General features: G+C 39.7%; 1 protein-coding gene across 5 annotated transcripts in view; it reads right to left on the reverse strand.

Annotated features, from left to right (window-relative positions):
* The window catches only part of ATXN7 (ataxin 7), a 131,102-nt gene that overhangs the window by 111,648 nt on the left and 1,375 nt on the right, over positions 1–18,079 (reverse strand). Inside the window, exons 2-3 of one of the 5 annotated variants that reach the window (XM_070574780.1) lie at positions 16,026–16,138; positions 13,844–13,917 (exon numbers count right to left, since the gene is read on the reverse strand). The exons of 3 other annotated variants lie outside the window; for them this stretch is intronic. The gene's annotated coding sequence lies outside the window, so the exon portion shown is untranslated. Of the gene's footprint in view, positions 1–10,464; positions 10,604–13,843; positions 13,918–16,025; positions 16,139–18,079 lie in introns of those variants that run through there. One more of the 5 variants, XM_070574781.1, reaches the window with a different exon arrangement.

Here is an 18,079-nt window from a genome sequence, read left to right on the forward strand (position 1 = left end):
CTATTCTCATTACATTATATCAACTATGCATTTGATCACTGTTTATGTTAACTTGATCATCTGGCTGAGGGAGTGTTTGTCAGGTTTCTCCACTGTAAAGGTCCACCTCCCCTTCTATACTGTCTACTCTTTGAAAGGAAGTCACTTGCACAGCCCACATTTAAGGGATGGGCAGTTGTGTTTCACCTCCTTTCGGGGGATTACTGACATAAATCATTTGGAATTCTTCTACATGAAAGACTTATCTATTCTCTCTCATTTGCTTACTTATTCAATCACTTGTTTATATCAGTATGGAGTCATGGATATTTGTTTTATACGATTATTTTATTACATTTATACTACATATTATTTATATTAGTATTTATTATATTATATATGCATATTGCATATTTTATTTATTTATTTGATATCTTGGGTTATAATTTAAAACTATTATTTAGTTGCTTAAACTGTCCCAGCTTTGATCATTGGAAGCTCTTTCAGGCTCCGGTGTCCCTGTGACATACCCCATCATTATGCGGTGTGTGTCTGTGTGTTTTGTTTTGTTTTAGCACTTTCTTGCTTTCTGGCATTGGAAGATGCTCCAGGGCTCATCTTGTTTATTCCCTGCCCCAGTCACAGAATTAAGTCATGTCTGGTTCCTTTTATTGGAGAACGGTAGGTATTAGAAACCAAGATCTGGGACTTGGTCTTACCATAGTCTTTTAATGTTTGACACTTTAAAATTTCTACATGAACTACTTCTATAGTAAATCAACACACTTATCTCTTTAAGTAGCTTTTTGTGACATAACATGACAAATCATAAAGAGAATGCTTAGTAATCAAACTACCATCTGACTGGCCACCTTCCAGGTTTGATAAAGCCAATAAATGCCTTGTTATAATGAAGTTCCTCCCCACAAAATAGAACAAAGATCTTTTTATGTTACTGGGGGGAGGAAGAGGAAATTTAGAATTCGATGCAGCATGCTTGCTGTTCTATGCAGGTCTTCTGCTTTCTCCCCTCAGTACCATTAATTAAATGGTACTTCCTTTATGTCAACTCTTAATTACCTGAATTAAAGGAAAACACAAGTATCAGTCAGATCTGGCTTTGAAATATGTTAGTTATGATTTATGGCAGCAGCTACACCTTTCTATTTATGGTTTGTATATTTTAATGTTACACATAGTTTTTCTTCATTGAGACTAAACTAATCAGCCCAACACAAGGACAGAGCCAGGAGCTTCTCGGCCAGTGGGGGCACCTAGTGGAAGCAAAGAGATTTCTGAAGACTGCACAGACCGGAGTTAATCCCATGCAACACACGCAGGAAAATTCTGCACCTCAGACTCCAACCATCAGTCTATGTAAACAGGCTATGCTAATAAAATCTTTGGTGACCTCAGACTTTTTTTTTTTTTAAAGAAAATAAGCTGGGGCCAGCACCTACTACTGCTTTTTTCTGTCATCTTTTTCTCACTCAGTCTGATTAAGATTTATATTCAATAAACATTTCTTGAACCTCTAGTAGGCACTAGGCAGAACATTATGCCTGACGCTTCCAATTAATCCAATAGATTAGAAAAAAATTAAGAGCCCTGTGCCCATTTTTCCCTCCCAGCAGAGCAGAGCTGCTGAAGTTGTTGGAAGATAAGTCAGGCACTGAAGGCACAAAAGGTTTGGAGAAGCACATGGCTTAATGTTTGCTTCCACAGTTGTCTGATAACATCTTAGAAAGACACAATCATAATTTCCTTATCTGTAAAATAAACATAATCAAACCTACTTCTCAAGGAGAATGCATGGAAAGCACAGCCCTGGCACATACAATGGGTTCTACAAGCATTAGCTCATGTTTACATTTTGCATTTCATCACAAACACATCTAGGAAACACTAGGCCTGCCCTACTAAGGCGTTTCATTGCCTATTTTACTATCTTTATAAATCCTAAAATCATGGTCTTTAAAAAAAGGTCAGTTCCTATGTCCCAGTCAATCCATCTTTGATAAATAAACAATGCACAATCATTCAAGAGGCATGGGCCACAATGGACAGGATCTATTAACAATGACAGTTAACACTGCCTGAAAGCTTATTTTGTGCCAGGCACTGTGTGGATGTCGCAAAACAAGCCTGTGAGGTAGATATTTTAATTATCCCTAATTTTAAAATGAGAAACTGAGGCTAGAGAGGTGAAGTAACTTGTGCGAGGTTGCCACCACTCTGGACTACATAAACTACTCTTACAGAAAAACAATAACAAACAACAGAATTGTGCCAAACAACTGAACATACACATCCATTCCTAACCTCACACTGCTGATTCCTTTTCAAACACTCTTGTGCTCCATGCTACAGTAGAACCAAAGAATCAGCTAAAATGAGTCCTTTACTACAGAGTAGACGCAAACTGGCAGAGGGCTTTGGACAATTCCACCCCCAAAAGGGACTCCAAATTGAGACTTCCTGTTTCCAAAATATTTCAATAAATAAAACCCATCAAGGTCTCCCTACCGTGTTTTATAGAAAGTAGCAACTTCCTCGCAGAGCCCCCAAGGCTCTTCACTCTCTGGCCCCAGTTACTGCCTCAGGGCATTTGCACTACAGGCTGCTTCTGGACCCAGCTAACTTCTTCAGAACTCAGTTTAGAAGTCACTTACCTCTTTATCTAAGTGGAGTTAATTCCACACTCTGATTCTCTAAAACTGCTTTAAGAGATCTCCAGCCAGCTTCTTATTAATGTCAACATTCTCAGCAGGGGCATCTCTACTATCCTGTGTCAAGGACCTTCTCTTCTACAGGTTTTACCCCCAGGGTAATCACATAAAGGCATGGAGAAGAGCAGTCTGTTTTTTGAATAGACCAGGATTTAAATCCTGTTTTCTATTTACAAACTGTGTGACCCCAAGTAAGTCATTTCACCTGATGAGGATTAATTGAGGAGAAAACACAAGTAAACCACAGTGCCTAGTACCTACTAAGTGCCAGTCATCATTGTTATGCCCAATTTACAGGTAAGAAATTGAGACCCCAAGTAGTGAAATACCAAAGGTCACAAGGTTGGTGAGTGGTAGTAGTCAGGGCTTAAGACGAGTTCTTTCTCCTTCCATCTACAATTCTTTACTGGGAACCATTATTAAGCATTGTGCTTGGTGCTAAGGACATAGCCGTGAAACAGACAGACATGTACCCTATTCCCATGGTGCTTACATTCTGGTAAGGAAGCCAGTCATCAACGTTTACAGAAGTAAATTGGCAAGGTGCTTGAAGGAGAAGAGCAGGGTGCCTGAATATGGGTTTTAGAGCACATAACAAGATCCCTGGATTTTGTCTGGAAGGTCAGGGAAGTTTTCTGTGAAGGGGTGGCATTTAAACTGGGCCCAGGAGGCAGAAGAGGTGTTCAGAGATGAGGGCTGCAGCAAGCACTGCAGGCAAAGGGAATCTCAAGATAAAAGACTCTGAGGAAGCAGGGAGAATCTGAGGAACCAAGAGGCCAGAGCACCTGAGGAGGCTGGAGGTGTAGGAGGGGCCAGATCAGAGGACCACGGAAGGACATGTTAAGGGTTTTGGATGTCATCCATCCTTGAAGCAGTGGGAAGGTGCCAAAAGACTGGCTGCCCTTGCTGAAACAGTAGTAAAAGGCTCATTCTGAGCCCAGCTCCCTGCTGAGGTCAGGGCCATTTGGCAGCTTTTTGTCATCTGTACTTCTATGGCATGGCAAGTGTAGACTTCTGATAAATATTTGTCAGTCATATGAGAGAATCTCCGGTAAAGACAGACTAAACCACTTCTCCCTTTTTTTAATCCCACAGTTGATGCTTCTATTAAAGTACCTATCGCTGATTGATTATAGTTGGGTGTTGAACTCTTTATTGTTTAGTCATACATTTTCGGAAAGCAGAGTATATATCTTATTTACCTTTCCATCTCTCAAAGTCAAATGCTCAATAAAGTTATGAATTGAAACAGACCCTCTTTTAATAGCTAAAAATCTCTTCTTATATTTCCACATTGGCTGAGTAAGAATTTTCTTGCCAATTCATCCCACCTTAGTTAAAAAGATCTGAAGGGATAATATACAAGGACTTAAAAAAAAAGTTCTACTTTCCCTTTCCAGCTTAACTTTAACAACAAAAACCCATTTCACCAATGTGTGACTAAAAGTACAATTTTTATAATTTAGGATAAATCACTTGTACAGTCACATATATAATTTTAAAAAAATCTTAGTTTAATTTTAACCAAGAACAAAATGCTCCAACAGAAGGTCTTTCAGTGATTTTCCAATTCTTCTGAGAATCATCAGATTCTCTCTTTGAATATTTAATTACTCTGATAAGGGTAGGGAAACTATTTGGACTATTTATATTAAAAGATAAAACTAAGCCATAATCAATAGTTCAGAGGCTTTAAGGTTTATTTTAGGATTTCAGGAGATGACGATGATGAGATGAAACGATGAAAATGGGATTATGAATATGCTACTAGCGTATGCTAGTAATTTCCTGTTTGATCTCCCTTTCCAATCCCAGATCAATTTTCCACCATTCTGGCCCTGCTCTGTGCCCCAAAGGCTGACCTCTATGGGTAGCATCACTGGGTTCCTGCAGGCAGGCTTCCAGGCGGGTTTGGCCAATAGAAGGCACTGGAAGGAGATCAAAGAGGGAGAAAACAAAGTGGGGGAGGGGAGTATTGCTTCCTTATTCTCTCCCTGCTCTGGGCTGCATTTTCTGGCAGTGGCTGAGTCCCTCTAGGACTATAGCTCCTGTCAGACAGCCCTCTATGGCTCCAGCTCTCTCACTGGACTCCAGGAACGAATGCTATTTCTTCTCTTTGCTCCTTTGGACCTAGCGTTGGTAACAGCTTCCCATTGCTGTTAGTTTCTGGGTGACAGGAACCCCACGTCACCCTTAACTCTGCCCACTCCTCTGAAAATAATCCCTTGATTAAAGTCTCCTGAACCATCTGAGTTGGACTGTTTCCTGCCAGACTAAGAATTTAAACCACAGAGTTGTAAAACCAGCAATCTCCCTCCTTTGCAAGTGAGAAGTTATTACAAGAGTTATTCATCTTCCAAAGCAATTCCTTCATACCAAGCACTGCATGTAAGCTCTTACGTTTCTCAGGCAGAAATGACACTTTTTAAACTGGTCAGTGCAGAATGTGGGACGGTGCTCCTGAAAGACAGCTGGCAGAACAGAGGGGCCAACACTTAGAATTCTCTAGGCAAGAGCCTGTTAGATGTCAAGAATATAATGTTTAGAAAAAGATGCCACTTCCTCCTGCTTCTCCATGGGTTTCCTCTCACTGAGGGCTCCTGAATCAAAGTCAGCATTGTATTTTCACGCTGAATGCCATGAAGTTGTATCACTGCCTGGGGAAGTTGCCCTGTGTGTCATTTCACTTCGCTAGTTTCTCAGACCTGAGAATCTTTCTTACTACGACCCAAGGCACACAAAAAGAGAGCTAACCATCTTGTATTACTAGCCACTTGCCCATGATCTTTCCTTCTTTCTCTCTTTCATCTCAGGATAAATTTTTCTTTTGCAAAAGACGAGCAGGATGAGAAAATTCTGCTTTGCTCAGCCTTGCCTGTCTCTTTAATAGATCTGACCAGATTAGCACTTTTCCACAGGAGAGGACAGGCATATGCTTATACCATAATCTGCTCAGAGCTCCTTGTTCGGATTTTTCTTTTACCAAGGCAACTGGAGGTTAGATGTTAATTGAAATCACCTGGGAGTCTCTAAACACTTCACCTTGCTCTCACTTGGCACTAGTATCCTGGAGCTTACTAAATTTCCGAATATTGGGGCATTCTTTCCATCAAGAGCTGATTTAAAGGATTCTTCTAGGGAGTTGATAAGAACTGATATGGCTGATGTCAACAAGCTTCTCCAAGAAGGACTCCAAATGTCTCCCTCTGCAACCAGCAGGCATTCAGAGCTGACAGAAAGAGTTGCTAAAATAAAGACAGGCAGATAGACGGCAGTCTGCAGAAAAGATGCTCTGCTACACTTCAGCCAAGGATGGCCTAAGGGCAAGAAGGCTCTCTTCCATCCTGGAGGGGAAGCCCTTCTCCACAGCCTGAAGGCAACACATGAGAGGCAGTGGGATTAACAAAATTTGGTTCACACTATATAACCATTTCTACCACTCATTACCCTTACTTCTAAGCATTCATTTCAAAGGATATTTTATTGGCGAACTCTAAGCAGCTGGGAAGATAAACATCAAAAGTTAATAGTGGTATCTCCTCTGGGTAAGAGAAGTATAAGTAACTTTTATTTCCTTCTGTGTATTTGTGAAAATTTCCAAATTTTCTATAAACACCTATGATTTCTGCAATCAGGGAAAAATTATTAAGCAAAAACTCTGTAAGCATTCAGGAATTTCACTTTTCCATAAGAACCAAATTTATGTAACTTGAAACTCAAAATCCAAATGGCATTTTTTAGCTTTTGTGTATTTTAGGATTTTCACTAGTAAAATCATTTTATGAACTTTGTTTTTAAATTAAGAAAACATTCAAAATGTGAAAAACAAGAATGCTCAATTGGATTTAACATGTAAATTTTTTCTAATACACATCACAACCTTAATTAAGATAATTTAGATACTTCAAGGTCAAAATTCACTATTTGCACACTCAGAAGTACTTCTAATACAGATGAAAAAGAATGGAATTGTTTCTCTTTGTAAGAACACCGCACAGATGATATCATATGCAGTTATACGGCTAAGAGACTACAGATAAAAAATAGACTGGTGTCCCCTCTACCACAAATCCTAGCCAATAAAAACTTTCCGGCCTAGAGCTGATTAATACTTGACATCAGATCTATGGAAAAGAAAGCTAATCACTGCTGTTAGCTAAAGCAGCAGACACACTAAGAAACCTGCCTACTACCACATCATGACTACTGTTTACTATGACAAGTCATTTTTCAGTTTAGTGCCATTTATAGTTCTATAAACAGAAAACTGGAATACTGTCTTTTCTAGAAGCTACATTTCTCATAATCCATATAGCTAAACATGCATTATTCAGTGTCTTGTATTGAAATATATTAACAAGGGATCTTGGAAACCACAAACATCTTCACTAGCTTCAGGAAGCTAGTAAACTTGACCAAGTGATTCCTTTTAAACTGTCCTAACTTAATGGCAAATGGTCTCCTTTCTAACTTCGATTTCCAAATGATTTATAAGTACCAGAACAATAATAATCAAAAGGGTGGGGAATGGAGTAAGTAGAGAATGGAGTCTTAAATAGCTCCTCTCCTAGCAGCCAAGAGGAGCTATGTGCCAGAACACTAAAAATGCCTTTGTGCTATGTTAAAACTTACAAACACGAGTGAATAAAATACAAAAAAAAAAAAAGAAAAGTATGCATTTTTCAGTGTAGAACTTTGCTGGCACTCTTTGCAAGATTAAGTTCAAGTATTCTAAAAGTTCAAAATGTCTGCAAAAATGAGATCATGAGATAAACAAGAAACACAAGAGAAAAAAGACAGTTTTTTGACTAGCGTTAAGTGTTAACAGAACATAGTTAAAAGCTGTAGAAATCAGTGCCTGAAACAAATTAGAAAAAGACAATTTAAAAACTAGTGTTAAATACTAGGATAAGGTTCTAAAAGCTATGGAAAAGTCTTGGGATGTCTCTATTTACACATAAGTCTGGCCAAACAAGAACTACCATATTACCACTGTGATCACGTTGATGGTTCAGACTATAATGAAACTTTAAAAGCAAGGGGGAAAGGCCCTAACATACAACCCTATTGTTAACAGAACACAGCCTGGAGACCCTAATTAAATGAAAGCTCAGTGCTCCTCTCAACATTTCTTGTAGCGGTGGACCTGAACAGCAGAAAAGAGAGCAGGCCATTTAAAAGAAGAGTCCAGGGGTTGGGAGGACAAGTGACTACACCACAAGGTGGTAATTACACTGTGGGGAAGTAAAACAGGCCAGACTGAAGGGCTCCAAGAGGTACTTCAAAACCAGCTAATCATGGCAAGAAGAGGTGGGATGAACGACTCCTAGACTAGCTATCTGTGGGGAAATAAAAAGATATTTGGCCTCCAAAGCAACAGTAAACAAAAGCAGTTGCTAGCGACCAAGGTGACTACTAGATACCTCCATCACACACGAATGTCCCCACAGTAACAGAGGGCAAAGATCAGCTCATTCATCTGCAATTTGGCCCAGCACCTTTAGAAACCAGAAAAGGGGCTTCTGTAGTTGGTAAACCACTGTTCTAGAAGCTCCCTCAGCAAAGGCATGGGTAGTCAGAACACTGAGCTCTCCTGCCAACAGTCCTATATTACGGGGGAAATTGCTTACCTTTTCTAAATCATATGCTCAGCTGAAAAATAGGAGAAAATCTGCTCTTCTCTGACTTCAATAGATAACACAGGAGTTTGCAGTTAGTGCCATTGAGCTGATTCCAATTCCTAGCAACCCTGTGTACAGCAGAGTGGAACTCTGCCTGGTCTTTTTGCACCATCCTCTCACCTTCCGGCACTGTATCAGACAATGCTCCACTGCTATTCATAGGGTTTTCAATTTTTTCAGAAGTGGGTGGCCAGGTCCTTTTTTATACTCTATCTTAGTCTGGAAACTCCACTGAAACCTGTCCACCATGAGTGATCCTGCTGGTATTTGAAATACCAGTGGCATTGCTTCCAGCATTTCGGCAACATGCAAGTGCCACTGTATGACAAGCAGAAGACGTGTGGTTTGGGTCCCTGACCAGGAAACAAACCAGGGCCACGGGGGTGAGAGTGCCAAATCTTAATTACTAGATACCATGGCTAGCTAAAACAGAAGTATACATGTGAAAATGCCCTGAATAAAATCACACCATATTTGTACAACATTTTACCATTTGAAACATAGTCTAACTTACACTACAAAGGCTATATAAATGTAGGTTGGCCTTTCAGCCTATAAACTGAAGGTGTAAAATGTTTACAGTATTAGCAAGGTTACAATGAAAGCAACTAGACACCAGGAGAAGACACTATGCACTGGGTAAAAATGTTAACAGGGACCCTGTTATCAATAAATGGTTAAATCACAGTCCACATGCTTTTCTTCTAAAAAATCAGAGAAATGCATAATATGTTTTAGAAAACATTACCATGGAAAAAATGGATGAATATGTTACTGAATGTACAGTGGTAGGTGCTGATTAGCTGAAATGGAAATAGTATAGAGCCACAAGAGTGCGTCTCAAACTGCGGTTTAAGAACCCTCGGAGGCATGTGGGGTGGGAGGAGAGGGAGGAACCAGGGGTCATCAGGTGTTGCAAATATTAAATGTGATAGATAATACACAAAGCAATACACACATAGTGGCCCACAAATGTTTGGATAGTGGTTTCAGTGGTTTTACCAGGTCTGCATCCACTCCTCGTGCTAGAGAATGACAACTCCCCCAGTAGGTACTTTCTTGGTGAGGCAGGAACCTAGGGACTTGCCAGGACCCAGTCTGGGCCTGAGAATATACTCTCAGTAGAGAGTGGGGTTAAAAACAGAGAAGGTACAAAGTCCTGAGGAGACGATCCGTTGAGTCCTGCTACCTGGATCCCTGAAGCTGCTCTGGGGCTGCTCTATTCTGAGGCCTGGTTCTTCAGCTCTACTGCCAATTCTGGGAGCTACACCACATCCTTCCAGCAACCTCCTTTTTTGCTTAAAGTCACCAGATTTAGTTTCTACGGCTTATAACCAAAGACCTTTAGCTTATTAGCTATTATTTTGAGCCTAGAAGAATTCATTTTCTCAAAGATTTGGGGGATAAAATTTAATTTGATTGGCAAGTAATTTAAACTATTAATTTTATGGTAAAACAAAGGGATGGAACATAGCATAGAATACAAAATTCATGTAAAATTTTAAGATATTAGATTTTTCTTTTGAAATTTTTAAAGATATGCTTCCTCCCACTTCTCAATCTCTCTCCTTCCCCCATGAAAGTTGTTCAGCAATGGGTTTAAGAAGCACTGGTATAGGGATAAGCTTTCCTTAACTTTTAGGATCTGCCCCTAACTAGCTAAAGGATCTAGGGCAAGTTACTTAATCTCCCTAAGACTCACTTATCACATCTTTAAAATGGGGATAATAATAGTATGCATCTCCAAGTTATTATTGCAAGAGACAACACAGGAAAGCACTTAGCACTACTCTTCACAACAGAGTTTATCAGTCCCAAACAAGGAGAGTTTGGTTAACATAACAAAAGCAAGGGGCATACTGTTTGCAAAGATGGCTGCAACAGTGCACCCCCACATCCCTGTAGGCAGGATCAGACCTGTGAGATACACTTTGCAGCATCTCCCATCAACAGCTGGTGTCTCTTTCTAACCACTTGAATCCGGGCTGGTCTTGTGGTTTGCCTTGACACTAGAATGTAGCAGTGACACTGTGTGACTTGTAAGCCTAGGCCTCAAGAAACCTCACAGGACTCACCTCTTGGAATATGGTGCCTCCATGTGAGAAAATCTGGTCTAGCTCCTGGAAGATGAGATCAAGTAGAGCTCAAATGAGCTGTCCCAGCTAGACATCCCTAGGCCAAGGAGCTCCGACTAGAGCCTTCAGATGACAACAGCCACAGTGGTGACCTCAGGCCAGGCAAGACCAGCAGAAGAACTGCCCTGCCCTAATTGTGAGCAAATAAATGGTCACTGTTTTAAGGCACAAAGTTTTGAAGTGGGTTGTTTTTACTCAGCAATAGATAAGTGATAGACATGCTGCATGAATTGTCATAATATTTCTATATTTTTTTATTCCATCTATTTCCTAAAATTTCCTATGAAGAAACTCAAAGCTCCAATGTCACCAAATAACTACATCACGGCCAGATGTGGTTATACTTCTCATTCTTCATGGCCAGGTCAATATTTCTAATTCTATAGAAATACTGAAATGTATCTCAGTCAGAACTTGGGGGTTTAGAGTGGGGAGTAGAACATACTCCAAAGCCAAAATAACTTAAGTGAAAATCTTCTAAAATTATCATAGTTATACCACAAGGATGCAGGTGTAAACATAGTTGCGTTGAAATTGAAGGTAACTGGCTGAGAAGAAAAACGAAACAAAATGGCTATGATTCATTCAAAAACTAGAAATCAAAACAGATTCTCCCTTATAACAGTTTTGTGCCTGGCATTTTCTTCCATACACTTTGAAGATTACCGAAACGCCCTTTGAAAAGTGCACCACACACTGTCACGAGGCAATGCTTGCCTTAGGTCATCATCAATTCAACAAATATTTAGAGAGCACCAACTCTACGCCTGTGAGTTATTAGCCCCTGAACGCTTTCTTTTTTTTGATAGTGTACACAGAGATACCACGGTAAAGGGAACACGACTGGGTGAAACTAGACCACACACCTGTCTTGGTTGAGGTGCCTGGTCTAGTTAGAGGGTTTAAAGTGGAATGTGGCAAACAAGGTTTTGCCCTCATGCAAACTTGTATCCAGAAGAGGAGAAATATTAACAGCCAATAGTATTATCAGCACAAATATTATTGCTATCATTACCATCATTATTATATACCCTTGCCCCTCCCACCACTATTCCTCCTCAGTTACTGCTAAATATCTGCCTTCTGCTAAGCACTTGCCTCATTTAATCTTCACAATAACTTAGCAAGGTGTTACCCACATCTCACAGATGAGGAGACTGAGGCTCTGAGTGGATAAAAGCTACACAGACAGTAGGTGGTGGAGCCTACACTTTTAATCACTACCCTACACTCCCTGCGTACTATGAATTCCTTATAATTTTATAGGAATTTGAACAGGGGAAAAAATCCTTCACAGCAAGAAATGAGGCACAATATACTATCTTTATCAATGTAAACGTCTGTGTTTATGTGCATGTTTTCAGTGAGTTTCTTCTGAAAACTAAGTCCTGTATGGAATTTTTTCCTTCCTGTTGGAAGAGTCTGAAAAATATTCTTGTTTCTCAGTAGTACACAAAACATTTTTAAAGGTATACAAGAAAGCATATTTCACTTCTCATTCAATACAACACAGACTGCAAAGGGAATTAGTCATCTCAGGGAATGAGGACTCAGCCACAAATAGGAGATGTTTTCAATTACTATGTTTAGTCTTTAATAGCTTTATTATTTTTTCCTGATTATACAAGAAGTGCATGCTAGCTGAAAAAAACAGAAAAACATTAAAAAGATCACTCACCATCCTATTACCTAGAGATAACAAGTTACTATTATTTGGTGTCTATCTTTTCAGATACTTTCTTTTAGGTTTCTATATACAGGGCTTTTGTCCATCTTAAAAATCACACATTAGGGGCCGGCCTGGTGGCACAGTGGTTATGTGTGCACATTCCGCTTCGGTGGCCTGGGGTTTGCCAGTTCGGATCCTGGGTGCGGACATGGCACCACCTGGCAAGCCATGCTGGGGTAGGCGTCCCACATATAAAGTAGAGGAAGATGGGCATGGATGTTAGCTCAGGGCCAGTCTTCCTCAGCAAAAAGAGGAGGATTGGCAGTAGTTAGCTCACGGCTAATCTTCCTCAAAAAAAAAAAATATCACACATTATACACATTCTCTTGCTGTTCTCTTTTTTCTAAATATCACTCCATGTCAATAAATATTGACCTCCATCATCCTTTTTAAAGACTGCATATTATTTCACTATATAGACAGGCACTAGTTGACTTAATCCTTTATTAACAGGCATTTAGATTACCTTCTATGTTTTGTTATTATAAAAAAAAACGGGGCAGTGAGCAGTCTGGTACACACTTCTATGCACACTTGACCAACTGTTTCTTTTTTTTTTTTTTAAAGATTTTATTTTTTCCTTTTTCTCCCCAAAGCCCCCCGGTACATAGTTGTGTATTCTTCGTTGTGGGTTCCTCTAGTTGTGGCATGTGGGACGCTGCCTCAGCGTGGTCTGACGAGCAGTGCCATGTCCGCGCCCAGGATTCGAACCAACGAAACACTGGGCCGCCTGCAGCGGAGCGCGTGAACTTAACCACTCGGCCACGGGGCCAGCCCCTTGACCAATTGTTTCTTTAAGATAAATTCCTAGATGTTGGCTTGTCATTTTATTTTATGACTTTGGATTTGTATTGCCCACAGTGTCATCCAGAAAATATGTACCAAATTTATCTTTTTAAAAAGAAGTTAACTCTTAAATGTTAAGAGTAATAACATATTTTACATTTCTAATTATCTAGATAAAATGGCAAAAAGCATTTTTTAATTGCATTTTATCTCCAAATATTTAAAATATTGATTTATATCTCTGATATTGCATTAGGTTTACATTTGGAGGTGGAAAAATTCTAAAATACCCAGTACCGTCTAGTGGTTTTATTTTCAGCACCATGTTGTTGTTTTAGAAAGTTAAACTCTCAAAAGAACATACTTGCTGCAAAACGAGCACATTAGTAGAGAATGTTAAAAGGCAGGAAGGGAGGCAAAAAAATAAACCAATCAGTTATAGCAGTTACCAAGTCACCAAATCTGCATCCTATACAATGACCAAGAGAGAAGGTCCAAGAGTCAGGGAAGAGGTAAAACTAAAAGAAGCGACCCTCAGAGCTTCAGTGATGGCCAGATGAAATTACACACAGTCAGACATCTACATGTCCTGTACACACCAATCCTGGAGCTAATCTCCAGGGGTTAGAACACAAGAGGAATCTTTGTGTGCTTCATTTAACCAATCATTCCGAAAAAGGGTGAGGGAGGCCGGATACAGATTTCCTTAAGGTAAGAGTGTCTAGTGAGCAGCCTGAGGGCCTAGTATCAATTACTTCCCCTACAGTGCAAGGGGAGGATAATCAGAATTTGAAACATACTCACAGCTCCAAAGGCACTGACTCCCTTCAATACCGTCACACACACGACAGGGTTCAATCATCAGGCTCTATGGAAAACTGCACAAGGTGACAACATTTTTAGCAATAAATAAAACTACCTGGTGATACAGTATAATGTGTGTGCTAAGAAGGGAAGGCCACACACTATAACTAATAACAAGTAACCTACTGGAATTTCATCCTAATGGGGAAGATGGGGGCATCAGACTAAGCTGCCATACCAAAAGTATAGAATACTTGAGGTGGCGAATGGCAGTGTGTGTGTGTGTTAGCGGGTGGGGGTAGGGGGTGAGAGGGGAGTGTTGCTTGGTGACCCCACAAATGTATAGGACTTAGGGATCTAACAGGCTTCTAGGCAAGAGGTCAGCAAACTATAGCCCATGTATGGGTCAAACCCAGCTGCTGCCTGTACATACCATTTTTTAAACGGCTGAAAAAATTTAAAAAATATTTCATGCCATATAAATATTCTACAAAATTCAAATACCAGTGTCCACAAAGTTTTACTGGAACACGGACACTCATTCATTTATGTCTATGGCTGCTTTCTTGATAGACTGGCAGAGTTGAGTAGGTGCAACAGAGACCCAGGTGGCCCGCAAAGTAGAAAATATTTACTATCTCGTCCTTTGCAGAAAGTTTGCTGACCTCTGTTCTAGGCCATAAAATCATGCAGTTTTTGAACCTGTGCATGCTTGTTGGTTTGGCCCCTGACATACCAAGGATCTAGACATAACCTGCTAGCCTAACAGAGAATGCAATCCCATTGTTAAGAAGAGTGGACAAGTCTAATAGGTCCTATAAATGCTGGGGTACCTGCCCATATTAACCAGAAAGATGTGAAACGTTTTTCTGAGTTAAAAGATGAATGGTCCCAGAAGGCTTATGTGGGAATGAGTAGGATTAAAGGTTTTCTCTTTGAAAGAATGCATTAGCTATCTCCTTCTAAAAAAGAGAATGAAACCATTCTCAAAATGGCTACCGCCTTTGAGCATTTATTAGGCACCTAGGACTGAGCAAAGCCTTTTGATTTTATTATCTCATTTAATGGTCATTTTCTCCAGACTCAGAGAGACTGGCTGGTTCAAGTTGAAACAACCAGAAAGTTCTGGAAATGGGAGTCAAACCCAGGTACGAGTCTAACGCCTGTGTTCCTAACCTCTACCCAACTTGAAAGCAGAATGTATGAATGCTCATCATGAATAAATGAGAGAAAAAGGGAAAGACCACAGAAAAGCAGAAGCAAGTTTATTCTTAAACGGCTGTGAGCACTCTATTTTATTCATATATCACTCTCTTTTTACTCATAGTACCCTCTCTTTCTTCAACACTTAAAGAAAGGAAAATACAATTCAGTTCTTCCAGACTCTTGCTTATTGAGAAAAATCAATGCAGGTACCCAATTGTGGAGGCATTTTAAAGATGTCAGAATCAGACAGCAAAAGTCACAGGTGTAACTTGCACTAACGCAATCTTTGGTGTACCTTTGAGGGTCCCCAAAAGGAGAGGGTGAGCAAGCATTTCCAGAGGTGATGGACTAGAAAGTACATGCACAGTTGGGTTTTTTGGTTGTGTGTGAGAGGAAGATTGGCCCTGAGCTAACATCTGCTACCAACCTTCCACTTTTTGTTCGTGGAAGACTGTCCCTGAGCTAAGATCTGTGCCAATCTTCCTCTATTTTGTATGTGGGATGCCACCACAGCATGGCTTGATGAGAGGGTATGTAGGTCTGTGCCTGGGATCCCAATCAATGAACCCTGGGCTGCCAAAATGGAGTGTGCGAACCCAACCACTATGACACCAGGCTGGCCCCTACATCTGTAGTTTTTAAATTTAGATTTGTCATTTACATTACAAATGAAGAGCAAAAGTTAAATGAAATCTTACCCAAAGAGAGAGCTATGGTGCTAGTGGGAGGGTAGTGTTTCTTCCTGCCCAGCATCCATGTCCTTGGCTTTACCAATTGCACTACCATTTCCCTTCAATTTCCCCCAAATGTCTACAATATAAGGACCACTTAATCCTAACACATTTTTGAAACCTTATTTTTAAAAAATGTTTCAATTTGTTAATATTTTCACCATACTTATTTGGAAATAATGTACATCATTATCATATACCATGTTTATACATACTCTCTCAGATGTTTATTAATGGTTACCCACATTTTCTTCCAAGTCCTTCCTGTGGGCCAAATGAGGGTCTCAGAGCTTTATACAGGAACCTTCATGCCAGGCTCCCAACGCCTCTACTAAATAGGCTTTATCCAGATGAGGAACTGGAGGGTGAAGCAGATTAAGTAGCTAGAGTGAATCAAAGAACTCAGATTAAAACTTAAGTCTGTTTTGACTCAGAAACTATCTTTCTGCCATCATGCTCTACTGTCTTGCCAAGGCGCAAACACATTTTCTTACAATGATTACCTCCCAAATTTGCTGGAGAGCAATAAGAAAGTGGAGCTAAATGAACCATTTGCTCCAAGAGCTGGTTGTCCAGCTCAAGTCTCTGCTTAGTGACCATCAATCTATCTGGTCTAAATTATTTTTTTTTAGGAACATTAGCCCTGAGCTAACATCTGCTGCCAATCCTGCTCTTTTTGCTGAGGGATACCGGCCCTGAGCTAACATCCGTGCCCATCTTCCTCTACTTTATATGTGGGATGCCTACCACAGCATGGCTTGCCAAGCAGTGCCATGTCCGCACCTGGGATCCAAATCGACAAACCCCGGGCTGCCAAAGCAGAATGTGTGAACTTAACTGCTGCGCTACCCAGCCGGCCCCTAGATTTTTCAATATAATCTAAAAACAGCCACAATGCACCCAGTACTAGCATGTCAAACCCTTTATATGTGTGTATGGTTTATCAACCTACAGGCAATGCTTTGCTGTGGGAACAAAATGGAAGTGCTTTTGCACCTCTAAGACCACAGGACTATGTTAAAGACAACCTTAAAAGTCAAACACTAAGAACAAAGATCTACTTTCCTTACTTTTTTTCTCTTAAGAATTATTCTAACTCTCATTCTATTGAATAAAAACACGTATCACTAACTTTTTTGGCCCTGGACCTCTTTTATAAAATAACTATAGATCCTCACCCCAGAAAAATACACATACACAAAAAGTTTTGGTCACAACTATAGGGGGTTCAGGAATCTCTTGAAGCCCATTCATGCATCCCAGGAGGTCCACAGATCCCAGGATAACCCCTGCACTAAAAGCTTATTACAGAAACGCCTATCTCACAGGACCAGGGTAAAGACCATACAGCTAGCTCTCTAATCATCCTTTACAGGTTCAGAAGGCTAATATTAAATAAACTCTCAAACGAACTTCCTTAACTAGACTCTCATACTCTCAAAGAAACCAGGAATCTAATGATGGGTAAATCACCAAATTCTAAAGTCACATAAATTCAAAGTCCAAATCAGTTTTGTTATAGCTTAAAATCTGCTACGTCTTTCTGCCCACAGAGATTTCCCTAGAAAAGAAAGACACATTAGAATGGCATAGAGCTTGAGTCTTTCCTACTTTAACATTCACGAACATGTTAATATATAATTAATTATATGAAAAGAAGACCACTTCTAAAATTACCAAAAGATGGTCTTTCATTATATAAGACACGAAAAAAAGTCAATTAAAAGAATTCTTAAATTTTCAACACATAGATCTGTGTCACACAATTTCAAATAAATTACAGGTTGACAAGACAGATTTTAAAAAATTCATAAAGGCTCAAATTGTGATGTGTTTTCCACCACTTGAGTCAAGAACTTTGAGGAATCTTTATTTTCAGGTGTACCTCAAACTTCACAGTCTTTCCAATTTCTCTTGGTCTTATTACTCCAGAAAATTTCTAGCACTGTCCAACAAAAGTCTAAGTTACAAAATGAACTTATAAAGTGTTTGGCCAGGACTCTATCAATGAATAATGAATAGAATGTCTCATGAAAATTTAACAGTTACAGGGGCAGTGATACTTTCCTATATACAACGTTAAAAATTATTTTAAATCACTAGATACTGTTTCAAAATCAATATTATGATGATAAGACTGGGTAACAAGTAACTTAAAAAGAACATCACTTTACCACTTGACAATTACTTTTTAAACAATAACGATCCCCACCAAAATGCCACTTGGAATAGACAGATAATCAATTGGTACTTTCAATTTGCAGTTTGTAGTACTTAAGACTTAAACTAACTCTTCTTT

This window comes from Equus przewalskii, chromosome 15 (assembly GCF_037783145.1).
Source record: "Equus przewalskii isolate Varuska chromosome 15, EquPr2, whole genome shotgun sequence".
NCBI classification, from domain to species: domain Eukaryota; kingdom Metazoa; phylum Chordata; class Mammalia; order Perissodactyla; family Equidae; genus Equus; species Equus przewalskii.